The sequence below is a fragment of the Schistocerca cancellata genome, chromosome 10 (genome assembly GCF_023864275.1).
Source record: "Schistocerca cancellata isolate TAMUIC-IGC-003103 chromosome 10, iqSchCanc2.1, whole genome shotgun sequence".
In the NCBI taxonomy this organism is placed as follows: domain Eukaryota; kingdom Metazoa; phylum Arthropoda; class Insecta; order Orthoptera; family Acrididae; genus Schistocerca; species Schistocerca cancellata.
Genome location: NC_064635.1, coordinates 158,312,481 through 158,319,937, shown reverse-complemented (window position 1 = coordinate 158,319,937; position 7,457 = coordinate 158,312,481). Strand labels below are relative to the sequence as shown.

At 46.2% G+C, this 7,457-nt stretch overlaps 1 pseudogene; it reads left to right on the top strand.

The window, feature by feature from the left end:
* Window positions 1-7,066: 7,066 nt before the first annotated feature.
* LOC126107100 (5S ribosomal RNA) lies at window positions 7,067-7,184 on the top strand (annotated as a pseudogene).
* The last annotated feature ends 273 nt before the right edge of the window (window positions 7,185-7,457 follow it).

Below are 7,457 nucleotides of genomic sequence, written 5' to 3'. Positions count from 1 at the left end.
GTCACTATGTCCTGGTTAGTCACCTAGGTCTCGCCGATTGTGGCACGTCGCATGGCCATTATGGGGCAAATGGCGCGAGATGGCCGCTTGCATTCCCCATTGAATGACGTGGCGCCTGCGAGTCCAGACAAGTGCTAGGGAGTTGAAAGTTGCGAGGTAAACAGGACAACTCAGCCTGCTGGGATGTGTAGTGGTCGTTTGTAAACATGGCACATGCGTGTAACTGTCTGAGCCTTACTGCAATGGCCTCCATCCTTTGGTTGCAAGGAGCATGACGCTACACTGTTGAGGCAGTGAGCCAGACCTGGCCTCTTCTCTGTGGTACTGCACCGCCGTGGCAGTCTCGCTGAGGATTTATGTACACTAGTGCACAGTCTACAGGCGGTGAACTTATCGTAAGGGGCCTTCCCAGGTGTGGTATTTCCTGATTGCTGCCCGAGTGTTTGCGGTTTGTGCCAGCTCTGATTAAAAGAAGACATCGAAGAAATTCATAAGCAAGCTGCTAGATTTGTCAAATGTTTTTTATTCCAGTCTTTGATCACAATATCAGTTCTTTTGACGATGACTGGTTTCAGTCCGTAATGACCATCCTCAGATCTACAATATACACTCCTGGAAATTGAAATAAAAACACAGTGAATTCATTGTCCCAGGAAGGGGAAACTTTATTGACACATTCCTGGGGTCAGATACATCACATGATCACACTGACAGAACCACAGGCACATAGACACAGGCAACAGAGCATGCACAATGTCGGCACTAGTACAGTGTATATCCACCTTTCGCAGCAATGCAGGCTGCTATTCTACCATGGAGACGATCGTAGAGATGCTGGATGTAGTCCTGTGGAACGGCTTGCCATGCCATTTCCACCTGGCGCCTCAGTTGGACCAGCGTTCGTGCTGGACGTGCAGACCGCGTGAGACGACGCTTCATCCAGTCCCAAACATGCTCAATGGGGGACAGATCCGGAGATCTTGCTGGCCAGGGTAGTTGACTTACACCTTCTAGAGCACGTTGGGTGGCACGGGATACATGCGGACGTGCACTGTCCTGTTGGAACAGCAAGTTCCCTTGCCGGTCTAGGAATGGTAGAACGATGGGTTCGATGACGGTTTGGATGTACCGTGCACTATTCAGTGTCCCCTCGACGATCACCAGTGGTGTACGGCCAGTGTAGGAGATCGCTCCCCACACCAAGATGCCGGGTGTTGGCCCTGTGTGCCTCGGTCGTATGCAGTCCTGATTGTGGCGCTCACCTGCACGGCGCCAAACACGCATACGACCATCATTGGCACCAAGGCAGAAGCGACTCTCATCGCTGAAGACGACACGTCTCCATTCGTCCCTCCATTCACGCCTGTCGCGACACCACTGGAGGCGGGCTGCACGATGTTGGGGCGTGAGCGGAAGACGGCCTAACGGTGTGCGGGACCGTAGCCCAGCTTGATGGAGACGGTTGCGAATGGTCCTCGCCGACACCCCAGGAGCAACAGTGTCCCTAATTTGCTGGGAAGTGGCGGTGCGGTCCCCTACGGCACTGCGTAGGATCCTACAGTCTTGGCGTGCATCCGTGCGTCGCTGCGGTCCGGTCCCAGGTCGACGGGCACGTGCACCTTCCGCCGACCACTGGCGACAACATCGATGTACTGTGGAGACCTCACACCCCATGTGTTGAGCAATTCGGCGGTACGTCCACCCGGCCTCCCGCATGCCCACTATACGCCCTCGCTCAAAGTCCGTCAACTGCACGTACGGTTCACGTCCATGCTGTCGCGGCATGCTACCAGTGTTAAAGACTGCGATGGAGCTCCGAATGCCACGGCAAACTGGCTGACCCTGACGGCGGTGGTGCACAAATGCTGCGCAGCTAGCGCCATTCGACGGCCAATACCGCGGTTCCTGGTGTGTCCGCTGTGCCGTGCGTGTGATCATTGCTTGTACAGCGCTCTCGCAGTGTCCGGAGCAAGTATGGTGGGTCTGACACACCGGTGTCAATGTGTTCTTTTTTCCATTTCCAGGAGTGTATAAATGTATACACCTGGTGAGCAGTGTGTCTTTCAACACTATACAGCAACATGCATCACAATATACTATCATACAACCAGGGAAATGTATGGATAAAATGCAGTAATACCTACCTTTTCAACAGGATGTCCTAAAGTGGTAAGGCCATAATGGCATCGTCAGAACATATAAATATAGTCAGCACAGCATCGTCACATAGATCTAAAATAAGGTGTGGAATAGGTCACATCTTCCACACAGTCATTATTACTACTGGCTACTGAAGTACAGTAGCTACCAGAAATCTGTTTACCTACATCACGATGACTACATCTAAGCCCACAGTAGCGACGTCTAGGTAGGATGTAGGTAAACAGACTTCTGGTAGCTACTGTACTTGAGTAGCCAGTAGCAAAAAAATTGTTCAAATGGCTCTGAGCACTATGGGACTCAACTGCTGAGGTCATTAGTCCCCTAGAACTTAGAACTAGTTAAACCTAACTAACCTAAGGACATCACAAACATCCGTGCCCGAGGCAGGATTCTAACCTGCGACCGTAGCGGTCTTGCGGTTCCAGACTGCAGCGCCTTTAACCGCACGGCCACTTCGGCCGGCGTAGCCAGTAGCAATAATGACTGTGTGGACTATGTGTCCTATTCCACACCTTATATCTACGTGACTATGCTGTGCTGACTATATTTTTATGTTTTGACGATGCCATTATGGCCTTACCACTTTAGGACATGAGGTAGAAAAGGTACGTTCTACTGTATTTTATCTGTACATTTCCCTGGTTGTACGATAGTATATTGTGATACATGCTGCTGTATTGTGCTGAAAGACACACTGCTCACTAGGTGTATATATTTGTGTATTATAGATCTGAGGATGGTCATCACGGACTGAAACGGGTCATCGTCAATAGAATTGATGTTGTGATCAAATACTGGAACAAAAAACCTTTGACAGTATTGGGTCACACTGTTCGTACACGCGACTATGTCGCAGCTGGTGATGCTATTTGTTACTGGTAGGTTGAAACAAAACGTAAGTTTTACAGAGATGCTTTGATGACTCAAAAATATAAAGCCTGGAGGGAAGGTTATGTTCTTTGTGAGGAATACTATTGATAAAATTTAGAGAACAAACGTCTGAAGCTGACTGGCGAACAATTCTACTGCCACCAACATACAATGCATAAGCACCATGAAGATAAATACGAGAAATTAGGGATCACATGGAGGCTCTATTTACGAGTGGAACAGGACAGGAAATGTAGTGCAACATGGTACCCTCCGCCACGCGCTGTGTGGTGGCTTGAGAAGTATACGCACTGATCAGCCAAAACACTATGACCACTGTCCACTGCGATGTTAGATGCCCTGTCTAGTGGTGTTGCGGTCACATGACACAGTAACAAAAGTATGTAAGTGGAGCAGACACAGACAGGGGATCCGCCCTCGCGAATATATAGGCTGCAAATTGGGAAATTCATTAAAATATCTCTAAAACAGCGAATCTGTTCTGATATTCACGAACTACCATTGTGAGCATCTGTGGTAAAAGGTAGGACAGCGATATTACCATTAGGTGCTACATGGTTGGACGTTCATGACTCTTCACAGAATGTGGCGTTCAAAGGCTTGTCGGCTCTGTAAAGTAGGATAGATGGTGATTTGTGGCTTCTCTGCTGAAATAGCACAATACTGGTGCACGCACAAATGTTTCGGAGCACACCCTTCATTGTACATTGTTGAACATGGAGCTGCAATAGATCACCCCTAAATGTTCACATGATCACCCAGGAACGTAATCAATTACGATTGCAGTGGGTACAGGACCGTCGAGATTCGACTGTCGATCAACGGAAACATGTCAGCTCTTCGGGAGAATCACATTTTTGCCACACTAAATCGCTGGTCGCATTCACAAATGCTGTCAGCTCTTCAGGAGAATCACATTTTTGCCACACTAAATCGCTGGTCGCATTCACAAATGCTGTCAGCTCTTCGGGAGAATCACATTTTTGCCACACTAAATCGCTGGTCGCATTCACAAATGCTGTCAGCTCTTCGGGAGAATCACATTTTTGCCACACTAAATCGCTGGTCGCATTCACAAATGCTGTCAGCTCTTCGGGAGAATCACATTTTTGCCACACTAAATCGCTGGTCGCATTCACAAATGCTGTCAGCTCTTCGGGAGAATCACATTTTTGCCACACTAAATCGCTGGTCGCATTCACAAATGCTGTCAGCTCTTCGGGAGAATCACATTTTTGCCACACTAAATCGCTGGTCGCATTCACAAATGCTGTCAGCTCTTCGGGAGAATCACATTTTTGCCACACTAAATCGCTGGTCGCATTCACAAATGCTGTCAGCTCTTCGGGAGAATCACATTTTTGCCACACTAAATCGCTGGTCGCATTCACAAATGCTGTCAGTGAGATAAACATTGGCGCGATACTGCAGCACACTACGGACGCAGGCTATTGGGAGCAGTATGCTGCTGCGGAAGACACTCACCTGCACTTGCATGGGACATGTGGTAGTAATCGAAGACATGCTGACAGCTGCAAACCACGTGCATCCCTTCATGTCTGCCCCGACAGCGATGTCACGTTTCAGGAGTGTAATTATCAATGTCTCGGAACCAGAACCACACTACAGGGGTTTCAGGAGCGTTATAGTAAACTCGCGTCAATGTCTCGGCCCCCAGATTCGCTTTATGTAAATCCCATGGAACCCGTCTGGATAGATGTTGGGGGCCATCACCATGTATGCAAATCAGTGGTCCGTTATTTACGACACTGGTCTCGCATTCGGGAGGACGACGGTTCAATCCTGTGTCCAGCCATCCTGATTTAGGTTTCCTGCTCGAGGCAAATGCCGGGATGGTCGGCCGACTTCCTTTCCTAAACCGATGAGACTGATGATCTCGCTGTCTGGTCCCCTCCCCCAAAACAACCCAAACAGCCCAACGTTATTTACGTGAATTACGTGATCTGTGTGTAGTAGACACCTAATGTCACATACCTCCACAAACCTAATGACAAACTGCCGGAGCCCTGATATGCAGAATCAGTGATGTATTTCTTTCTAAAGATGGACAAACAAGGTATTAAACAGGTGGTCGTCGTGGTCATAATGTTTTGGCTCATTTGCCAGAGATGCCACACACCTCCATCTATCCTACTTTACAGAGCAGACAAGCCTCCGAACCCTACTGTAACCTCCCTCCAGTTTCACACCAAATTTTATTGTTTGCATATGCTGAAGATGAAGTTATATTTAATTAATTTAGCATAATAAGTAATAGTTCCTTTTCATGAAACTCACTGTCATGCCCTTCTGTTCTTGTGAAATCTAAGAAAAACAACTAAATGATAATTGTCCTTTCTCAGATACTGGATGTTATTAATTAAGACACCCTTATTGTAAATCATCATTTTTAAACATTCAACAGAAATCAAATACAGTCTGCTATTACGCCACTAATCTCTGGCCTCATTACCAAGCAACTGTCTATAGCCTCTTGCACACCTGACTTCTACTCATGGACTCATGGACTCTAACACTCGACTCTTGCTCACCCACTCGCACATTGTTGACTGCACTGCAGTCTTTGCATTAGTTTATGATTGCTGCATAGATCATATGATCGATACTATGTAAGGGTACAGCTATGTAATGGTACTGTACCCTTACATATCCCCACCAAAATAACTCTTTAATATGATAAAATAGAATCGAAACGTTAGATTTGAATATTAAAGTTTGAAACTATATAGAAAGACAGAAAAGAAAAAAATGTAAAATTTAAAATTATAAAATTACAGTAATTAGTCAAAACTATTTGCTTAATAATGCAGAACCTCAATTCATGAAGAATAATTCTCATTTTAACCCCTGTTTACAATATTTGTTTATATTTGTATATGGGAAATGGCATTTAAGAAACAACAGTTAGTATCACGTAATTACACTGTATTAAAGTCGAAGTACATCATTAGCTCATTCAATCAATCACTAATTAGCAACAAGATAAGTCAGGTTAATCTCCAGTTTCCAATTTTAGTATATGTACCGCCGAAGCGAGTACTCAGGTTAATCACAAGTACTTGTGCATACTGCATAATCTCACTGAAGTAACTTGGCAACATAAAACCCGATGCTGTATGTGGTTGAATCGAAAGACTTGATTCCAGATCTCAGACAGCATTTCTACCGGAAAGCGTAACACTAGAGATTTGAAAAGCCTCACAATCATCACAGCATCTACTGTATATGATCATTCTCAATCAATCGTCATCTATAACCCAATGGATATATTGCAGAGCTTCAGATGTGACATCAAGACAGAAGGCATTACAAATACTGGAGAAATATCTAGCAGCGGAATGAGGAAGTTGCGAATACTGGCTTCAAGCTACTTTCCTTAGTCGAATCACTGCCTAAATGCGGTGATTTTATTACGAGTTTACGCCACGGGCGACGTGTAACCCCACTGTTGGTCTGTTAATACACACATCGACGAACACCATATATATTCAGTGTCGCGATATTTGTGTGAAAAAAACCACTTCATTCGGATGTAATTCTATACCTCGATTTATAAGCCTTGTATGGTTTTTAACATGGATATCGTTAGCGATACTTGTGAGCACCTGTAGAATCAAGGCGATTGTGACAGTAACATTGTAGTTGCGATCGTGAATTTAGCATCTGGCGGCTTGTAAAAGGATTAGGCCTCTCTTTCTAAGACAAAGTGGCATCACTCACAAGAAAACCCACACTGATTTTAGCTCAGTATTGTTTCGTATCGCCAGCACTCAGTTATTGGCGAGGTTTTATACTTAGCAGTAGAGGATGTGTGATAGATTCGCCTTGAGCATCAGGCTTATAAAAGTAAGTGTGTGTCTTCCTATATGTGCAAAGAAAACTGATATGTCCTGTCAGAAAGGAATTATGGGTTTGTCGTGAACTACTCCGATAGGGAATGAAAGATTGTCTTTTTTTTACTTGGAAAATTATGTAAAGTCATAAGAATGGTGACAACGGCCTTGCCACAGTGGATACACCGGTTCCCGTGAGATCACCAAAGTTAAGCGCTGTCGGGTATGGTCGGCACTTGGATGGGTGACCATCCGGGCCGCCATGCGCTGTTGCCATTTTTCGGGGTGCACTCAGCCTCGTGATGCCAACTGAGGAGCTACTCAACCGAATAGTAGGGGCTTCGGTCAAGAATACCATCTTACGACCGGGAGAGCGGTGTGCTGACCCCACGCCCCTCCTATCCGCATTCTCAACCGAGGGTGACATGGCGGTCGGATGGTCCCGGTAGGCCACTCGTAGCCTGAAGATGGAGTGCATAATAATGGTACAGATACTGCAATTTCCAGAGCCACAGGAGCCATGGGGGTGGGCTGGGGGGGGGGGAGATA